The sequence below is a fragment of the Trachypithecus francoisi genome, unplaced genomic scaffold (assembly GCF_009764315.1).
Source record: "Trachypithecus francoisi isolate TF-2019V2 unplaced genomic scaffold, Tfra_2.0 Lachesis_group5, whole genome shotgun sequence".
Lineage (NCBI taxonomy): Eukaryota > Metazoa > Chordata > Mammalia > Primates > Cercopithecidae > Trachypithecus > Trachypithecus francoisi.
The window spans coordinates 102,511,981-102,531,612 of NW_022681470.1; positions in this window are offsets into that span (position 1 = coordinate 102,511,981).

Genomic DNA, 19,632 nt, shown 5'->3' on the forward strand with positions numbered 1-19,632 from the left:
TTTCTCTCAAACTTTATCTTGTCCTCTGCTCATCACAGATGGTTAGAGGTAGGGAGTGGGTGATTTCAGGTAGAAAATTGCAAAAGTCCCCGTGTTGGAGAAGGAGGGGCTTTTTGTGGTGATGGGGTTGGTGTGGGAGAAGAGCAAGCACAGCCTGGAAGCCCGGGGGCAGGACAGCAGTGGCGACCCAGGCCAGGACGGTCTGAGCTTCGGGGATTTAGGAGGGTGCATAGTGTAGAGCCCTCCCTGCCCACAGAACTGTTCTGGGGAAATTAATTATGTCTAGATTACTATGGGAGGCAGGGAGAACCAGTGAAATTTTTGAGTGGAAAATTATTCAGGAATATAGAAGAAACGCTAGGAAAAGCAAACTTAAAAGTACCTGGAAAAATGAATTAATTTCTCCAGAACAGTTCTGTAGGAGTCCCAGAAAGGTCACTAATTTGTCCAGGTCTGTTCGTCTCCACTCCTCCCCCAGCTCTTGCCACTGCTCCTTAGTATTGCCACAGCTCACGTGTGTGATGCGTTTATGACGTGCCAGACACACTACACGTGTTACTTCATTTGATCTTCATGGAAGGTCAATCTTTTCAAGATTGTTTCTTTTTCAGAAGAGAAAATGAGATTAATTAACATGACCAAAGCCTTTCAGCAGTAATAAGCAGAATTGGGATTTGAACCTAGCCTGTAGCCAACACATGGGGCGGGGGAGGCAGAAATCCTGAACTGTACCAATGACCATAGCCGTGGGGTTTGCCTTTCCTTTGGAATCTGTAGTTCGAGTGCAAAATGAGTTTCCCACTGACTTGTCATACCATCTCCACTCAAGGCTCATTGGCTATTTATTTGGAGGGTAATCACTACCTGCTACCTAGCCACTAGAGGACAGTATTACCTCAAAAGTGCTTTCAAAAGTTGCCAAAATCTGGGTTCTGGAAATTTCTTTTTCATAGCAATTTTCACAACCTCCATAATCAGCCTCTAGGCCATATCCTCTGTCAGCTCTCACATCACCTGGCCTGCTCACAGTCCCCTGATCCAGACCCTCCCTTGCTGTTTTCCAGACTCCGACTCTGTCTCTCCCTTCCAGAAGGAAGCCTGGTGATGAACACACACTGGAACGTGGTGTGTAAGCTCCAAACTGCAGCCACTCACTCACTAACATCCACATGTTACTTAAATTATCTGTGCCTCGGTTTCCTCATAACACCTCCCACACTGTAATGGGAAGCAAGCGAGTTAATACTTAAAAGGTACTGGTAGTAGATAGAAAGAACAGTAGAGGTTCTCACGAGAGATTCTAAAATTTGAAATAATGACCCTCTTGGAGACCTTTTAAATCTGATCATTGCACTGAGTTAAAGAACATCTTCTCTCCAAGGTAACACAGTGTAATATCAGCCTCTAATGTTTGCACCTAAGTGAACTAATCTCAAATGGGGGATATAGGGCCACAGGCAGAGCTAATTGAGGCAGCATTTTTGCAGCACCTCTTGAATTCCAGGGAATGGGTCCATGGATAAGACAGACCAGCTTTGGACCCACCAGCAGGCTTGGAGAGTGTTTCAGGATGAGGTTATGAAAAGATATTGGTTTTATTCAGGTGGTCATGGGGTACCCATTGAGCAATATGCCTGCTTATTTTGGATGAAGAGAAATGTCGAATCATTCTTGAGCTGTCATAACCCAGTCTCTTAGAAAGCAAATATAGTTTCACAGTAGAATAGAATGCCAAAATTCTTCATAATGGAGGGGATTAAAAACATGCTAGGTTCTCCTGATCACTGTGATCCTGTTCTAACCCAGCCATCCATTTCGCTTGAGGTAATTCTGGAAGTCAGGATGAGCCCTGGACTTTGCAATCTGTGCTCAAGTCCGTCAGGGTTAAAGATGAACAGTTTGGTGCTGTGGTCAGGTTAATATTAGGTTGGTGCAAAAGTAACTGTGGTTTGGCTATTGAAAGTAATTAATGCAACCTTGGGTCATTGTAAACTGAAGCCAAATCAGTCATGGATGGCTAAGTCAAACTAAAGACAGTTTGCATATTTCTGCAGCCAACAAGCCACTTATAGGCTATGAGCCTCTTTGCAATGGCTACATGGTGGATGGGGGCAGCTCTGCAGTCAGTTACAGGAAGAGATGGGAAGAAAGCCTGAAGGAGGGCCTGCTGAAGATCTTGGTCCAAGGCCAATGACTTCTGTCATAGGGTTGCATTGTTTGTGTTAGCTTTATCGGGTCTAAAGTAGGAAGGAAGTGTGTCCCTCTAGCTGCTGAGCTTGCTACGTAGATCAGATCTGACTGGAGGAAGTGGGGTTTCTGGATGTGAAGATGAGTTAGGTAGCAAGAGCTGGGATTATGCACCTTCCCAAGATCATGGAGAAAGTCAGTTGCTGGGTACAGGAAAAACAATCAGGATTTCAGAATCTGCTGGGTGTCTGGGGTCGAGGACGTGGGTGCCTACGTGTAAGATGCTGTGGGATCCACTCTCAACAGCCTGTGGATGTGAGAGTCACTGGCATCTTGGAGACAGTTTGTATTCTTCAAGGGGTTTAGGTTGATCCAGGATCAAACACAACTTACTGTGAGTTAGGTGGCTTCAGCAGGAGACAAAGTTTCTTCTACTCAGAAAGCAGTAATGTCCTCCCTAAAGTCACCTAATATTGTAGCATCCTCTATGCTCAGACACTCAGCACCCTGTGCTGCGCAATGATAAGGCATGTAAAGGGCCTAATGTTGCACTTAGTACCAATAAATACTCAATAAATGGTTGCGTTATCTTCAATAATAGTAGCTAATAACACTTACAGAGCATTTACTGTGTGTCAGGCAGTGTTTTAAGGGTTTGGTAGCTCTTCACTCATTAAGTAGGGATCATTATTATCTCTGTTTTACAGATATGGAGGTGGAGGCCAGACATTCTGGAATTCAAAACCAGGCATTCTGGCCCCAGAGTCCACACTTAACTATGGTGCTTTTAATTAATACTACAAAGAGTTGCCAATAGGAGATCAGAGGAGGGCAAAATGGCTTCTGGCTAGGGTGACCAAGGAACACTGCCAGAATAGACAGGTGTTTCAGCTGGCCCTTTCACATAAATTGAACTATATTTTCTTCTGCCCGCCCTAGTCCTTGGGTATGAAACTGAGCCCACAGGTCCTGCTGTTACATGAACCGGGTACGGGTATGTAGCCAAGGCCTCAGGCCTGCTGAACCAAGAGTTTATTCAGCAGGGAGTGGGAAGCCAGTGGTAAAGCTGGTGAGGAACTCTTCAAGACTATCTGAGTCTTCAAGAAAGTTCTAACAGCCCACTGGGGGACTTTTGCCTCTGCCTACATCAAAACACATTTTTTTAAAAGCTTCTGCTTTGTACTTACTGTTCCTTCATTCTGGAGCATACTAATCATTCCTCATCCTTAGGACTCAGTTGATGTGTTTCTCCATCCATGAAACCTTCCTCAGTGCCACTGGGCAGAGCTGGCTGTGTGTGTGTGCGTGTGTGTGTCATAACAGTGTGGCTTTTTCAGGACCTTGAGTTCCCTGAGGCCAGGAACCATGTTGTATTCATTCTAGAATCCCACTACCCAGCGCAGAGCCTGGTACATAGTAGGTGCATGATGATGATTTGTTGTGGAATTAGAGAACAGATTTTAAAACCTGAATTCTCAAAGAAGGAGGAGTAGGATGTAGTCAGCATTACTCATTCCCATCTCTGCCCAGCCTCACCCTGCTCTCTCTGCTTTCTACCATGGTCTCCTCTGGAAGGGTATGGCCAACTGAATGCAAAGGTCAGGGCATCTTTGGTTCTTGGACTGATGTTTACATTTTTGAACTCACAAGGACGTCGACATATCCAGAAGCTGAACTCCAAGTGAGCACACCAGCTTATGTTAGTACAATCAGCTTCTCTGGGCGTAGCTTCATGACATTCTGAAAGTCTAGGGAGACCCTCAGTCCCTTCCTCATATGGGCACCACTGACTCCCAGTTAGAGCCTGATATGCTTTGGCTGTGTCCCCACCCAAATCTCAACTGGAATTGTATCTCCCAGAATTCCCAACAACCCAAGGTTGCATTAATTACTTTTAATGGCAAAATCACCATTACTTTTGCATGAACCTAATATTAACCTATTGTGGGAGGGACCCGTGGGGAGGTTATTGAATCATAGGGACCAGTCTTTCCCATACAATTCTCATGATCGTGAATAAGTCTCATGAGATCTGATGGATTTATCAGGGGTTTCTGCTTTTGCTTCTTCCTCATTTTCTCTTGCTGCCCCCATGTAAGAAGTGCCTTTTGCCTCCCGCCATGATCCTGAGGCCTCCCTAGCCATGTGGAACTGTAAGTCCAATTAAACCTCTTTTCTTCCCAGTCTCAGATATGACTTTACCAACAGCATGAAAACAGACTAATACAGTAAATTGGTGCCAGTAGAGTGGGACATCATTGAAAAGATATGCGAACATGTGGAAGGGACTTTGGAACTGGGTAACAGGCAGAGACTGGAACAGTTTGGAGGGCTCAGAAGAAGACAGGAAAATGTGGGAACTTCCTAGAGACTTGTTGAATAGCTTTACCCAAAATGCTGATAGCAATATGAACAATAAGGTCCAGGCTGAGGTGGTCTCAGGTGGAGATGAGGAACTTGTTGGGAACTGGAGTAAAGGTGACTGTTGTTATGTTTTAACAAAGAGACTGGCGGCATTTTGCCCCTGCCCTAGAGATTTGTGGAACTTTGAACTTGAGAGAGATGATTTAGGGTATCTGGTAGAAGAAATTTCTAAGCAGCAAAGCGTTTAAAAGGTGACTTGGGTGTTGTTAAAAGCATTCCATTTTAAAATGGAAACAGCGTAAACATTCAGAAAACTTGCAGCCTGATGATGCAGTAGAAAAAGAAAAAAAATTTTTGAGGAGAAATTCAAGCCTGCTGCAGAAATTTGCATAAGTATCAAGAAGTCTAATGTTAATCCCCAAGACCACAGGAAAATGTCTCCAGGCCATGTCAGAGACCTTCAGGGCAGCCCCTCCCAACACAGACTGTGTACAGCCTGGGGACTTGGTGCCCTGTGTTGCAGCTGCTCCAGCTGTGGCTGAAAGGGGCCGAAGTACAGCTCAGGCTGTGGCTTCAGACGGTGGAAGGAAGCCCCAAGCCTTGGCAGTTTCTGTGTCGTGTTGAGCCTGCAGGTGCACAGAAGTCAAGAATTGAGGTCTGGAAACCTCTGCATAGATATCAGATGTGTGGAAATGCCTGGATGCCCAGGCAAATGTTTGCTGCAGGTGTGGCATTTAAGCACAAAAGAAAGGCTTGAAGCATAAAAGAAAGAAGTAGAAGAGAAGGCGGGAGTGGAAACAGAACAGAGTTATGATCATCCGGTAGCTGAAATCATCTTAGGTTTCATTTTTTCAAATTAGAATATAATTTACACACCATAAAACACATCATTTTAAGTGTACAGCTCTTCAAGTTTCAGCAAGACAGGCATCAAGATACCACCACATTCAAGATAATGGAACATTTTCATCATTACAGAAAGTTTCCTTGTTTTTCCCAGTCAATGCTGTTTCACCCACAGAGGTAGTCACTGTTCTGACTTCTCTCATCATCACATAGAATTTCAAATTGTTGCTCTGGAGTTTCTAATTATTGGGATCAATTAAATATTAATTAATTAATTAATTAATTTATGACTCCTTTTGCTCAACATGCTTTTGAGAGTCAACTGTGTTTTGCTTGCATGAGTATTTCACTGTTTTTCCATTGCTCAGCACTGTTCTATTGTATGAATATAATACACATTTGTTTTATCCATTCACTTGTTGGTGGGCATTCGAATGGTTTCCAGTTTGGGGGGCTATTATGAATGAAACCACTGTGAATATTCTTACACAATTTTTTGGGACTATATTTTATTTCTCTGAGATAAATGCTTCATAGTAAAGTTGGTGAGTAACAAGGCAAGTGTATTTTTAACTATAAGAAAAAATAGTCCCATTTTACATTTCTACCTTTAAAGTACACAAGATCTAGTTATTTTATTCCACTTAGGCTTCATTCTAATAGCACATAGTCGCTAATTAGAGAGAACATACAACCATAATACTGGTTTCTACAAACCGATTTCACAGGCTCTTCTGCCTCTCAGGAGATCTTCACCCTGGAATGATCCTGATAGGAGAAGGGGTTTCCACTCACTGGGACCTTCAGCCCAGCATGCACATTTGGGAAGACTGTTCAAGGAGCAATGAGCACAGAAGGCAGAACAGCTCATTCTACCATACAGGGTCAAAACCAACAAGCAATTTGATGCAGATGATAGAGGCACATCACCATCGTATCCAGGAATGGCTTTTAACAAGTCACTATTCCATCCCTGAAAGTAATCAGAGAATTTATTTGCAATCTGTTAGCTAATTGTTCCCATACTGAGCACAGATCTTAACTAAATGATCTTAACTGAGTGGCATTTAAATTTCTGCTCTCTGATATGAAAGTTACCATGCTCATATTTGGGTAGTAGGGTTTAATTTTAATTTGCCTAAGATTGCAGCTGATTTCTAAGATCCCGAAAACAAATTTGATGCACATATCACAAGATATTATGTAAATGCTGAGAAGACAGGGACTTTCCAGGCAGAAAAGGGATGCTGCACACCAGCTGTACAGCATCCAGCAAGTTGCATCCCTGCTGCTGGCGTCAGGGGACTCAAAGCCAAAGTGAGAACAGTAATTCCTGTTTCTACCGACCTACTGCCTAGGATGGGGGTGAGAGTCAAATATGAAACAGTTGCATTCACATCCTACCAAAAACTTTCCAAATCTGGGTTTTCATCCTCATGAAATAAAGATAATAGTATATGCCTTACAGAGTTGTTATAGGAATTAGGTAGTGTAGATAAAGCACCATTACAGTGGGTGCACAACAAACAAAAGCCTCAATATTAAGTAGGCTCGTTGTCTGAGTTATACAAGGGCACCATTTACCAAATGCATATTCACTCAGCTGACAACCAGCCTTTGTTAAGTTCCTGCTTTGAAAGAGGTACATGGTTTATTCTGTTGATAAATCTCACACAGTGACAGCAACACTACCTGGGCTGTGATTTGTAACCCAAGTTTCAGCTTCCTAAATGTTTCTGGTCCTCTTGTCATATGGAGCCACCTTCTCTTCAATATTGAAAAGCAAACTGGCTCTAACTCCCATATCACATTGAATTTGGAATTCCTATTCCTCCCTTTCCATATTTCTATGAATTCTCAGAGGATGGACACTTTTTCCAGATACTTCATAAGTTCCAGCTTCTGCTGAATTCTTGATTTCCATTTATGTCTTGCCTCCTGTAGCTGCTTTCTTTTTTTTCATTCTCCACTGACCCAAATGTAAAACATATTTCCTCTCCTCATTAATTAAGATTATTTCCTTTTATCTCTTATCACATACAAATAACCAACCTGGTCTATCGTTATTTATCGAAATCAAAGTTTTATTCTAGTGTGCAGTATTTCTGCTCTTTTGTTTTCCTGCACTTCTTGTATGGAGTGTCTTCTGATATTATTATTATTATCATCATTATTATTTTCAGACAGGGTTTTACTCCATCACCCAGGCTGGAGTACAGAGGCACCATTTCAGCTTACTGCAGCCTTGACCTCTCAGGCCTCCCACTTTAGCTTCCTGAGTAGCTGGGACTACAGGTGCGCACCACCACATCCGGGTAATTTTATTTTTTTTTCGTAGAGATGGGGCCCCACTTTGTTGTCCAGCCTTGTCTCAAACTCCTAGGCTCAAGTGGTCCTCCTGCCTCAGGCTCCTGAAGTTCTGGGATTACAGGCATGGTGTTTTTTTGTTTGTTTGTTTAATTCAAACTATCATTTTAAGTAGGTGCAAGCATGTGACCCAATTATGTCCTCTGGTCTGTTTATGTGTGAATATATACATATTGAGTTGCATATTTTTATCACAGAATACTATGTTTTCACCTTTCTATTACAGTTAGGACAGTATATTGTCTGCTTTTTGAGACAGAGTCTCACTCTGTCACCAGGGTGGAGTGCAGTGGCGTGATCTTGGCTCACTGCAATCTCTGTCTCCCGGGTACGAGGGATTCTCCTGCCTCAGCCTCTTGAGTAGCTGAGATTACAGGCGTGCGCCACCACACCCAGCTAATTTTTGTATTTTTAGTAGGGACGGGGTTTTACCATGTTGGCCAGGATGGTCTTGATCTCCTGATCTCGTGATCTGCCCCCCTTGGCCTCCCAAAGTGTTGGGATTACAGGCGTGAGCCACCATGCCTGGCCTATTGATTTTTATAATAATGTGCAGAGGTAGGTTAAACTATGAATTTAATCTTAGGATGGTAAAGGGGCAACAATTACACCTGTATTATAAAAAGAACCATTGGTCTGATGGTGTCGGGAACCAGCGTGAAGGGTGTTGTATGGGTGAACTGAAGAAACAGCTTTACATTCCTATGGCTTCTCTTTGTGCCATATGCACTCAACTGAAACTATGCTTTGCATACCCATGTGATCATTCTGTTTTTCACTTTCAGTACAGTATTCAATAAATTACATGAGACATTCAACCCTTTATTATAAAATAGCTACTATTAGAGAATAAGCAAGGCAGCTGGACCACACTTATTCCAAAAAATATACAAGGTGCTCAGGGAGAGAACCTGTCAGCATGGTCAGAGTAGGATCACCTCATTCAAACATCACATGCATCGTGCCATTTGACCTCCAGAACAATATCTTGTGGTAGGTGCTATGGGTTTTACAGCTGAGGAAGCAGAAGCCCAGAATGGATAAGAAGCTCACTCAACATCACGCAGCCAGGAAGGTGCCAACCTCAGTTCTCACTGGGATTCTAGCACTTTTGGTCTAGTGTACAAATTCAACGAAATTAAACATATTCTAAACATTCTCATACTCTTGTTTCTAGTGCCTCAACAGACAAATGATTGGGAAAGAAGATAATAAAACTGAGATTATAATATGCATTGTTTTATATAAATCCTTGAATACCTTAATTTTTATACAATAACTAGTTCTCCCACCATGAGGTTTTAAACGTTAGGAGCAGAGGATGGTTTCAAGCCATCAGTCTCTGAGTTAGGGCCCTAGCACTTTCCAGGCACCATTCTGCAGGATGGCTACTTGTCAAATAATAGTGACGATGATAATAATAATATAACAACTTTTAGCAGTCTTATACCCTAATACAAAAGATTCAGCGGTGGTCTCTACCTAACGGGAGCAGAGCTACCATCAGTGTAATAGCCTTCTGCTTCAAAGAGGAGGGTGCTAACAGCCTTGTTGTTTATGTTGAAGCAGAAGAACCTGGAGCATCTTAAGGTGAGCTATTCATTCAATGAGCACATACTGAGTGCCTCTTGTGTGCCAGGCACTGTTGCAGGTATCATCTACACTCTTGGCACTATAGCGCTCAGTGATTCCTCAGTACCTCCTGGGAATTTCAAACTCGCTAACTTGACATTTAGGATTCTTCAACATCTAGCCCTGGCTTGCCTGTAGGGGCTGCCACACATGTCCCTGCATGCACAGTTCTGGCTGGTTTGGCACCGTTGGCTGCCTGCATGGCCACTCCTCAGTGCTTCCTGGAATCCCTCCCTAAGTCACGCACTCAAACATCTCTGAAAATAGGGGCCATTTTTCCATCACAGATCACATGTACAAAGCTCTCTCATATGCAGAATTCTTCTATGGTACTTAGTTCCTCTGGCTGTGGCAAAGCCTTTGGAAAACCAAATGTAGAACTCATCTCTGAGTTCCTACAACACCCAGACTATTTCCTTGAGCAGAATAATTAAATAGTTAATAGAGAACTTTTTATTTAAGGATCTATTCTTACTTAGGGAATCCCAGCCTGAATATTTTATTTTGGTGAAAATGACAAAAGGGGCTTGGATAAAATGACTGAACCACATCAGTCTTTTTTCCAGAGGCATAAATGTGAAGAGGAAAGAGCTGAGAAGGCACATATATGGCTTCTTTTCCTGACTCTATCTGGTTCCACATTTGGGAAAACATCCCCACAGTTTCCTGCCTTTATTTTTGTTTATCATGAAAAATGAAACTAAGTTTAAGATGGGTCAGGATCTCACATACCAAGAAAACAGGAAATCAGAACTAGAATGCTTGGTGTTTGGGAGTGAGGGCAGTGAGAGAGCTAGTGCTTACCTTTTCTTTCTTTCTTTCTTTCTTTCTTTCTTTTTTTTAATTATGAAAATCACAAAGTAAGATAAAAATCTTTGCTCCTTGTCTTCTTACCCCTGAAGATCTTTGACATTACCCTAGTGGTTGCTTGCTGAAGCTCTGCAGGGAGAAAGATTTGTTTTAAAAACTGATGTGGTGTCCACAATTCCATATGTAAAAGGATTTAAGGATCACCAAACGGGGGTGGGCCCCAAAGCTTCACTGAGCCCTGATGAATGAATAGAACCACATTATAAGGTTCTCCAGAGAGCAGGGCAAAAGTTACCAATTGTTTTCCTGAAATATATCAACAAGAATGCAGGCCTAATTAACGAACCCCAAGGTTGATTTTTCTTGCTGCCTTTTTCTCTGTAAGACAAATAATAAATGAGTAAGGCTGAAAGTAAATGAGAACCATATTGGGAAAGTGAAGCCTAGTCAAACTTTTGGCTGGGCTGGTTGCAAAGAGCTAAAGTTCTTTAATCATCTCACTGGAGATGTAGCCAAAAAATGCAATTTGAAACACACGCACACACACACACACACACACATCAACACACACATCTACACGTATTTCTACACCCACACCCTTCCCCCTTTTTACTGTAGATGAATCAAGATGGCAGAGACAGGATATGATGAGAACCATTCCTGCTCTCCACCTATTTTATAAAAGGCTTTGACCATTAGTAATCTTTGCTGCCTTGATTTGAGGAATCCGTCTATGAATTCTTATTCTATAAATGTACACTGTGCATTGTGCATTGGCTATAAGAAGCTAATAAGCAACTGGATTTGATAATGAATTGGGAATATGCTAAGATGGCAACCTATTTAAAATCCAGATTCTTCTAACAGATAATTTTTCTAGAAGATAAATCTATTTGGACTTAAAAGAATACTACTGTCGGCCAGGTGTGGTGGCTCAAGCCTGTAATCCCAGCACTTTGGGAGGCAGAGGTGGGCAGATCACTGAGGTCAGGAGTTTGAGACCAGCCTGGCCAACATGGAGAAACCTCATCTCTACTAAAAATACAAAAATTAGCCGGGCATGGTGGCATGCACCTGTAATCCTAGCTACTCTGGAGACTGACGCAGGAAAATTGCTTGAACCCAGGAGGCGGAGGTTGCAGTGAGCTAAGTTTGCACCACTACACACCAGCCTAGGCAACAGAGAGAGACTCTGTCTAAAAAAAAAAAAAAAAAAAAAAAAAAAGAATACTACATCTGAAGGTGGGAATGGAATGAGAAATGACAACTGTATTATGATTGAGGTAGTTTCTTATTAGTTGACAAATTGACGAAACGCAGAGGTTTTTCTTGTGTCAGGGTCAGTTAGGTCAATTTTATACAGAGGCAGAACTAATAGTTGAATATGGTGGTGTGATTTCAGGATGGTTTAGTATACACTCCATTCCACTCTACCTCACAGTACTTCAGAGTTTAAGGCTTGAAAAACTGCTATTGTGTTTGTTAACAGAGAGGCAGAGGACATATCTATCTGGCTTAATGGAAGTTGGATGGTTGAGATATGGACTTTTCAAATGAGGCCTCACTTAGATTGACATTAAATAAATTTGGCGTATTGTAAGAATATTTTTACCTAACTCATGATGTTTCCTTTTGTTAAAGGGAGCTCATTTAGTGTTACTCCTGTCCTCCTGTCTCCATTGCTCACCCTTCCGGGGTGGATGGAGTATGTTACCTGATGGATACCTCTGGCCATGCTCAGCTCTATGTTCCTCCCTATTGGGAGTGAGTTGCTCACAGAGAGAAAGCATTTTATTTTGCTCTTCTAGGGGAGGGTTTTTCCTTACTGGGGTTCAGTACAGGCAGACCAACTTGGCTAACAGATTGCCACATCCTCCAACCTGGCCTCTACCAGAAACAAAGGATATTTTCGTTTTCCATTTGCCAGTCCTTTTTCAATTTGTACAGAACATTGGCAAAGAGGAGAGCTATTTATTGAGATTCCTTAGACACCCTAACATGGTTTAAGCATCAAGCAAACTGAATGGAGAACTTGAAAATTTTAGTTCTGATCCTAGTTCTGTCTTTCCTTAGGTGTTGGAATTTTGGGGAGACATATAACATTTCTCTGCTTCATTTTTCTTAAATGTAAAACTAGTTCATAAAATCACTACCCTACAATTATACAGCAGTTTCCCTTTATCTGTAGAGAATATATATTAAGACCCCCAGTGGATGCCTAAAACTGCAGATAGTACCAAACCCTATATATACTGTGTTTTTCCATTTGGTAACTGAGACAGCTGCTAAGTGACTAACAGGTGGGTAGCATGTACAGGATGGATATGCTGAACAAAGGCATGATTCACATCATGGGCAGGACGAACTAGGTGGCATGAGATTTAATCATCTTATTCAGAATGACATGCAGTCTAAAACTTAGGAATTGTTCATTTCTGAAATTTTCCATTTACTATTTTCAGACTGTAGTTGACCACAGGTAGCTGAAACAGTAGACTGCAAATAAGGGGGGACTACTGTATGTGTAGTGGAGTACCACACCATGACACATGTATATAATACAGTGTACTGTTAGAGACTTTTTTCTAGACAGAGAAGCTGTCAAGGCTCTACAGAGGCATAGCCTGAAAAATACCTGTTAGTTACATAAGAATTGGCTAATCAGATTATCATCTCTGGGAGAAAGAGATAAATAGACTTTCTGATATTTGAGCCTTCACAAACTTGCCTATCTCCTTGGGAAGGGAAGCTCTGGTAAAGAGCTATGACATTTTTGCAAAAGGATCACAAGGGTTTCTGGGAAAACAGGAGCTGAGATCTCAACCCCGTGTTCCAAGGACCAAAGTTATAATGACCCACAGGCTAAGGGAGCCCCCAACCAAGGCCAGGGATGGGGAAGACCAATAAACTCCCTGAAAACTAAATTATCTTGAAGAAAGGGGGAATCATGATGGCCTGGGCTCAACATGGAGTGATAGTCCATGGACCAATTAACAGTGACCACACTAATGCTGTAAAACAAACAACCACAAAATATCAGTGGAAAAACCAATAAACACTATTTTGCTAAGGAGTCTTTTAGTTGACTAAGGGTTGGCTGATATTTGCTAGGCTCAGGAGCAAGGCCCTGATGATTTCCAATAGGCTCATTCAAATGTGTGTGGGTTTGCTGGAGCTCAGTCAATCTAGGCTGTCCTTGACTGCAGTGGCTCAGCTGAGTTCTGCAGTCAAATATACATGAGGCTTCTTAAGGCTCAGCCATAGAACTAACACATTGTTTTCAACTTTTTCTATTGGCCAAGGCAAGTCACATGGCCAAGTCCAAATTTAAGAGTGGGAAAATATATTCTGCCCCTCCCTGCTATCCTTGTTATGAGACAGGGTCTCACTCTTATCACCCAGGCTGGAGTGCAGTTGATGGTTACAGCTAACTGCAGCCTTGACCTCCTAGGCTCAATTGATCTTCCCACCTTAGCCTCCTGAGTAGCTGGGACTACAGGTGCATACCACGATGCCTGGCTAATTTTTGTATTTTCTGTAGAGATGAGGTTTCACTATGTTGCCCAGTCTGGTCTCAAACTCCCGGGCTCAAGCAATCCTCTCGCCTTGTCCTCTTGAAGTGTTAGGATTACAGGCATGAGCCACTACACCTAGCCACTCTGCCCATTTAGTAGAGAAACTTCAAAGTTATGTGGCAAAGGACATGAATATAAGGAGGGATGGAGAACTGACTAACGATGCAATCTGTCAGAGTAGAGGAGGGTAGTTTTGGGTACACATCATAAGGTTCATAGTGAGAGGTCCTCCAGACACAAGCACCGAGGCACCAATGTTTGTGCCTTTAAAAGAAAAACTTCAGCTGATTTAAATGTAAAGGAGTTTAATTGAGCAATGAACAATTCGTGAACTGGGCAGCCCCTAGAATCACAGCAGATTCAGAGAGACTACAGGGACGCCTCGTGGTCAGAACAAATTTATAGACAAAAAAGGAAAGTGTTGTATAGAAATCAGAAGTGAGGTATAGAAACAGCTGCATTCATTACAGGTTGGCATTTGCCTTACTTGAGCACAGTTTGAACACTTATCAGTCTATGAGGGGTTGAAGTATGACGACTGGGATTGGTCAAGACTCAGCTATTGTTGCAGGTGCACACTCCTAAGTTTTCAGTCTTGTCTGCCTGTTAAGCTAGGTTACAGTGCATCCACAAGGACTCAAATACAGAGTCTTTCTCAGGTCATATCTAGTTTGCTTTAACAGTGCTCTGGAGAATGATGGCTGAGTAAGGAAATGTGAGCTTAAAAGGGTTGTAATCTTTTCATGGAGAACTATAGTGACCTAAGCAAGGCCATCTTAACATCAGAAGCCAAGGGTAGCTGTCAACTCCTGCAGGGCCTACAGTGATTAGTGGATCTGGCAAACGTTCAATTCTCTCACCAGAAGATAATGTGTAAGTTCTTGGAACTCTTGTACAATCTGAGGATATTGAGATACGGGGGAAGAGAATTCAAAAATAAGATTCTGGATTTCCTGATAATACATGCATAAGATATGGGTTGTTGAAACAAGTTTAGCCTAAAGCTGCCTCCTTACATATTTTAAGTTCAACCTAAAGGTTTCTCTATACATCGTGAACTCTAATAAATGAAGGTATAAACAGACCGTAGCCTACACTTGTGCCAGTCACTGAGTTTTGGCCAATCAAATGTGGCCAACTATTTGAACTCTGTTGGCCAACTCTGTTGGTTCAAGTAAGGCAAACACTGAGCTATAACCAATCCAGCTATTTTTGTGCCTCATTTCTGTTTTCTGTATATCACCTTCCTTTTTTTCTGTCCATAAATCTTCTTCCACCATGTGCTGCACTGGAGTCTCAAAGCCTATTCTGGCTCAGGAGGCTGCCTGATTTGGGAATCATTCACTTCTCAATTAAACTCCTTTAAATTTAATTCAGCTGAGGTTTTTCTTTTATCAGGGTTAAATGGAAAATTTAATAGATAGTTAAATATGGACCCTGAATTAGTGATACAATTTTGTGTACAAATAAAAACCACTCACAAATGAATCCACCTCATCTATCGCTGCCACTCTCCTCTTTTTCCTTTCATTCTCCTTTTTCTTTCTGATTTTCCAAAGTTTACAGTTACAGATAATAAAGAAGGTGTCATGATTCTGTAAAGGAAATGTCTTAGGCCCCTTCAAGCTGGGCACTACTCAGGACAAGTCTGTCTCCCATTCTATTCAAAGTCACCCCTCTGCTCACAGAGATAGATGTATATTCTTATTGCCTCCTTTGGAAAGACTTATTAGGAACTCAAAAGAATGCAACCATTTGTCTCTCACCTACTCGTGACCTGTAAGCCCCCAAAGTTGAACGGGGGAGGGCCTTGCTGGATGGAACTAATATACTTCTCACATATATTGGCCGATGTCTCATGTCACCCTAATATGTATAAAACCAAGCTGTGCCCCGATCACCTTAGGCACATGTCATCAGGACTTCCCGAAGCTGTGTCACTGGCGCATCCTCAACCTTGGCAAAATAAACTTTCTAAATTAACTGAGACTTGTCTCAGATTTTCTGGGTTCACATTTTGGTAACCATGGGGGGATTCTGAGTGGAGATGCCCCTGATCTTTCATAAACCTCCTGTCGGTGCTTGGTACCGGCACAAACTGACTTTATGACTCAAACCAATAGGACAATTTGCTGAGGTCTGAGTGGGTACCCTCTCCAGAGAATCCCAGATCTCCCCAAATTTGGTTGAGATTTAAAGTTTATTTTGCTGTACAGCTCCTCTTTGTTTTTCGGAGTTTTACTTGCTTCCAGCATAAGGAAGGCAAGTATTTCTTGCTTCTGTGACGATGGAAGGCAGGTAACTTCTTCATGGAGTTTGAGCTGACTTCCAACAAGGAAAATGAGGTTTTTTGTTTTGTTTTGTTTTGTTTTTTTCCCTTCTTCTAGGATGCTAGAGAGCAGTCTTCAGCCTGAGACCCATCTCTAGGTAAGTAACTGAATTGGAGCTTGTCTTGGCTAAAGTTAAGATTAACAACAAACTGGTCTTAATTTCTGCTTACCATTAGAGGGCTCAGTGATCATATTGTTGGGGTTTTTGTTGTTGTTTGTTCCTGTCTGAAGTTGTTGTTTAAGGATCCTAACTGTAGTCTGGAGATACATTCTAAAGGGTCTTCTCTATTGCTTTTTCTCCCAAATTTAATCTTAATTTGGTTTGTCTGTGTGCATTTGCATGAGGAAGTGAACCATTGCTTTCATAATAAGAGACTGAGCTTTCTCAGCTCTGAAGGAAAGGGCATTTTGTTCCTCCCAGCCGAAAGATGTCCCTGGGTGACCAAGACGTCATGGGAGTGTCTGGGGGTTGACCCCCTCCATGATGTGAAGCAGCCCCACAGGGAAATCCCCAACAAAAATTAATTTTAAAAATGGCTCATCCAGGAAACGCATATAAGGATGGATCACCCAGGGTTTTGAGCCCTCTATGAGGTCATAGACCTTTGGAGAGAGAAACTGAGACATGTAAAAGGGTGGAGATGACTCAGTGGTGACACACTGTGGAGTCCTGCCCACAAGCAGCACATATTGATCCACCACACAAAAGCCCTAGACCGTAACTCCGTTCCTCCATTAAAAAAAAAAAAAAAAAAAGGCAGGAAACAATCTAAGAATGAGGAGAAAACAAGGAGAATGACCCCCTTTTGAGAACTCCATAGGTTTTATGTCACCTCTACTTGCCAAAGTTTACATAAAATGGAAATAATATAGCCTTTGTGCACATTTACATTAAGAAAAAAGAGCCCTAAGGTCGACCTGCAAACTATAGAGTTCCTAAGTCCTGTTTTTCTCTGTTTTTCTTTTCTTCCTGCTCTGAATGTGCTGTTATATTTCCATTAAGATAAAAACCACTGTTTAGACCCAAGAAGTTCTTTCTGCAAGCTGGTAAATTTGTATTTATCTCATGGCTAAAAGTTCTGAAGTAAAAACCGTAGGAACTTCATGTATGTGTGTGTGTACATGTGTATTTATCTATTTAAAAGTTCTTTATAATTTATATAACCCAACCTTTTTCTCTCTGCATCTTACAATGTAATTTTCACATGAGCTGCTTCTTTAATAAGCAAATTTAAGGCTATTTAGTTGACAACTGCCTAGGGTGATAAAACAGGTTGTCAGGAATCTGAAGGTCTAAGATAGGAAAAAAAAATTTTATGAATCTATAAAATATACTTTTATCAGCATGCCTAATATGTCTCTGTATTTATGTGTGTATACACAAAGTTTCACTGCTAAAAAAAATATAAAAGAGCTCTAATTAATTGGCTTTAAAAAAAGTGCCTAAATCAGATACTAAAAAAGCAAAGACTAGTCAAATGCTTTTTCAAGTTTATGTATCTTAAGTAAAATCTTTAATAAATAAGCTAGCTTTAAAATTATTGGTAAAGTAATATGAGAAATGTCTTAAGAATTACCAGCATACATTTTTATTTGCATTTATTAGTCAAGCAATTTCATTCTTATCCCTGCCAAATACTATAAGGTGTCAAAATTTGGCACAAGGGTTACAAAATTATAAACCCAGCCCCAAACAGAATGATCTTTGCTTTTGTAATTTTTAATAAATAAGACATTGATATTGGTTTAATGAAAATAGCTGCATCTTAAATTTAGTAAGATTACTATGAATTCTAATCTTTTGACTTTAGGCAGTCTAGTCCAGAGGCAATAAGGATGTTTGTTTTGGGAAAGGACTGTTTGTTTCAAAGCTAAACTATAAACTAAGTTCCTCCTAAAGTTAGTTTGGCCTATGCCTAGGAATGAACAAGGGTAGCTTGGAGGTTAACAACAAGATGGAGTCAATTATGTCAAATTTTTTTTTACCATCTTTGTTATAATTTTGAAATGGTGGTTTTATCACTTTAAATCATGACTATCACAGTTTCCATAAGTAATCTGGGTAAACAATTAAAATAAAATAATTAGGTAAATGTAATGGGATAAACACCTGTAGACAAACTGGTCATAATTTAGAATATAAAGTTATATTAAATTAAATAACAGATATTTTATTATTTGGGTATTTTCCAATAAACATATATTGTAGGAAAACATTCTTGCTAAAAAAAAGGGGGTGTCCCTTTTTTAAAAGAAAGTTGTACAAGTTTTGTCTAATTCAAAGCTTATTTAAAGGTTATGTATAAAACAAGGTAAAAGGAACCAGAGAATAAAACAAGATGTAAAGAAAATCATAACAATAAACAGGTTCATTTTGTGATAAGAAAACTGAAAGAGAAATAATTTTATAAGAGAAAGAATCTTTTATGGTAAATGCAGTTTTAAAATTAAATAATTAAAAGACTGGTTGTTTAAGAAAGAGAGATGTCCAGGACAAACCAGAAAGTCCAAGCATGTCATGAACAGTCTGCATAAGTCACAATAAGACGATTTATATTAAAATAAAAAACTTTAATATGATCCAGTTGTCATATTGTCATCAAGTTTTGGCTTGCTTAGGGGAAAAAAAAAACTGAGACAAATTTTTTTTAATAATTAAGGTTATTACATCAATGTATCTTCCTGTACATGCTTTTAAAGTCCTTGTGACATTGAGTTACAGGGTTTTGACTCCTGGGTCTAAAAAGGACACCAAGTCCAGCTAAATCTTAAACACTGACAGCAATTAAAGCCTCATCTTCAGGCCTGATAGAAGAGGCTAATCAAAATAAACTGCATTCCTGACACATGGGGCAATAAATTAAAGCTATTCAACTCCTCAAGGCCCAGGCACTACTGAGGGAGAGGTGGACACATAAGATTGTATGGGTCAATTTTGAAAGATAAAATAAGTTCTGTTTCTCTATAAGTTAATCATTAATGTTAAAGGCACACCGAGGCAAGACCAGCATATGGGCCCCTGTGTCAGATTAATAAGGTTTTCTTGAAGCATTAACCAGCTCCTATATAAAGGTTATAAAGATTATAAAAGGCTTATGGAAGCTATATCTTACAGTCAGGATTAAAATTTTAGAGATTGTTTATAAAATTTTGAAAAAAAATTAATTGACTTCATGTCGGGTTTTTTTTTTTTTTTTTCAGATGGAGTCTCACTCTGTCACTCAGGCTGGAGTGCAGTGGCACAATCTCGGTTCACTGCAAGCTTCGCCTCCTGGGTTCATGCCATTCTCCTGCCTCAGCCTTTTAAGTAGCTGAGACTACAGGCACCCACAACCATACCCAGCTAATTTTTTGTAATTTTAGTAGAGATGAGGTTTCACCATGTTAGCCAAGATGGTCTCGATCTCGTGACCTCGTGATCTGCCTGCCTCAGGCTCCCAAAGCACTGGGATTACATGCTGTTTTTATTAGGGTTTATTGTTTGGAAAATTAAGCCTTCTCTCTCAAAGAATAAAGGCGTT